This window comes from Elaeis guineensis, chromosome 4 (assembly GCF_000442705.2).
Source record: "Elaeis guineensis isolate ETL-2024a chromosome 4, EG11, whole genome shotgun sequence".
Taxonomy (NCBI): domain Eukaryota; kingdom Viridiplantae; phylum Streptophyta; class Magnoliopsida; order Arecales; family Arecaceae; genus Elaeis; species Elaeis guineensis.
Window position 1 is genome coordinate 139,908,168 of NC_025996.2, and position 2,550 is coordinate 139,910,717.

The 2,550-nt window shown below is 37.7% G+C and overlaps 1 non-coding gene across 1 annotated transcript; it reads right to left on the reverse strand.

Annotated features, from left to right (window-relative positions):
• Positions 1-345: 345 nt before the first annotated feature.
• LOC114912724 (small nucleolar RNA R71) lies at positions 346-451 on the reverse strand. The gene has a single exon (XR_003798530.1). It is a non-coding gene; the product is annotated as a small nucleolar RNA R71 (small nucleolar RNA).
• Between the last annotated feature and the right edge of the window lie 2,099 nt (positions 452-2,550).

The window sequence follows — 2,550 nt, forward strand, 5'->3', positions numbered from 1 at the left end:
AGTACTTCACTCCTTCATCATATACTTATTCCCCATGTATCCAAGTGCCTCCTGTCGAAGCCGTTCAGTATGAGATAAAGTCCAGTGTCATTCAAATATTACCATCTTTTTATGGACTATACAATGAAGACCTCTACAAAAATCTTGATGAATGTCTTAAGATTTGCCCCATGGTCAAGATACAGAATTTCTCTAATGATGCCCTTAGGTTAAAATTGTTTCCATTTTTCCTTAAGAGCAAGGTCAAATACTAGTTAAACTTGTTAGATTCAGTAACCATTTCAATCTGAGATCAACTTCAGAGTGAGTTTCTTAAGAAGTACTTTTTCATTGAAAAAATGAACCAAATCAGAAAAGCCATTACCAATTTTTTCCAGATGAATGGGGAGATATTTCATAAAACTTGGAAGAGACTCAAAGATCTCATCCACAATTGTCCACATCATGCTATACCTAAATGGCAACTAGTCCAGTGCTTCTATGATAGACTATTAGAGAAGTATTGATAGATGGTTGATGCCTTCTGTGGTGGGATATTTATGCTCGATCACAAGCGAGCTTGAGACATGACAACTGTTCGAAATCCTTAACAAGAACTCCCTACATCACATGTTTGTCGCTTATAGATACACTCCCTTGTCTAGACCTAAAAGAGATAGAATTTATGAAGTAAGCAATTCTATGGACATCCATAGTAAGATGGATGAACTATCATAGAAACTCGACTGACTACTACAGGTCGGGTATACCTTTACCCCATTCACACATGTGCAAGATGTTTGTTCCATATATTCTAGTCCCACCCATTCAATAAGCAAATATCCGGCTGTACACTAATTTCCTGAGTTTATACAAGAATAAGTCCATCAAGCTCAAACTCAGCTCAATTATCATCCAGGATATAATCCATTCTCCAACACTTATAACCCAGGTTGGAAAAATTATCCTAATCTTTCTTGGACATAGCAACCAGCTGTGAAAGCCCCAGTTCAAAGAGCAAGTTATCCAAATAGAGCCTATAGACAGCCTCCCTACCCTTAATACACAAAGTAGTCCACAACCTTTTCCAAACATGATTTTTGAGGAAAAGGTGCTGCAAGTATTAAAAGGGCTAGAGATGAACATCCAGATCTTCTACTCCCACACTCAATCTATAGCCAAGCTAGAGACCGAAATAGGTCAACTAGCTACCACCTTCAATAGGAGGGAGGAGGAACTACCTAGCCAACCCATAAGCAACCCAAAAGGGCAATAGATGGCTGAGAGCTTTAATGCCCATGAAATTTTTTTTGAGCAAGCTAAATCTATAATAACTCTTAGGAGTGAAAAGATCTTAGAACACTCAAACAGAACTAATAAGCCAAAAATTCAAACTCCAACTAAATCTGAATTATCCGAAAATAAGGAAGATCCTAAGGAGAGGGATGAACCAACCCCTCCAGCACCTACACTTAAAGCTCGATTCTTGAGTGCCCTAGAATCCCCTCTACCTTTGGACAAGAAGTAAAAATGAGTGAAATGTTAGAACTCTTCAAATAGGTTCACATAAATATCCCTGTCTTAGATGCAATTAAATAGGTTCCAACTTATGCTAAATTTTTAAAAGATTTGTGCACTCAGAAACATAGATCTAAAGCATATCCTCCTAAGAAAGTCCATCTTATTGAGCAAACTAGCTCAATCTTTCAACATGCTATCCCTCCCAAACTCAAAGACTCTAGTGCCTCTATCATCTCCTGCGTCATAGGGGGCTTGAGCATTAAAAAAGCCCTATTAGATTTGGGGTGAGTGTCACTCTTCTCCTAAGCTCGTTGTACGAGCTTTTTAATTTTGAAGAATTAAAACTGATCACTTCGGTTATCCTATAATTAGCTGATAAATCCATTAAGGTACCAAGTGGGATGATAAAATGTGTACTAGTTAAAGTAGATGACTTCTACTTTTCTATGGACTTTTTTGTTTTAGACATAGAATCTGGTAGCAACCTCAGCTAAATTTTTATTATCTTAGGCCGACCCTTCCTTGCAACAGCCAATACTTGTATCAACTGTAAGACAAGAGTTATGAATGTATCAAACAAAAGGCTAAGGTTGAATGTATTTAATGCTTTCCTGGGACCACCAATTGACGATTATAGTGAAGTAAACATGCTAGAGGAAACTGTAGAAGAAGCTACCCCTACCATACTTTTGCAGGACACTTTACAGGTATGTTTAGCTCATTTTGGAGTAGATGACTTTGATGCAAATGAGTATATTAAAGAAGTGAATACCCTATTAGAACTATCTGCTTCAAGGACCACTCCCCCATGGACTATAAAGTATGAGCAATTGCCCACCAAATCTAGCACACCACTGGCCCTATCGTTTGAAGCACCACTTATATTGAAACTAAAGAAACTTTTGATTACGTTAAAGTATACATTTTTAGGATCCAATGATACCCTCTCAGTAATTATTGCAGCAGACTTAACCTTTGACCCAGTAGCCTAATTTGTAGGTGTGCTAAAAGAACATAAGGAGGATATTAGATGGACGATCGTCGATCTGA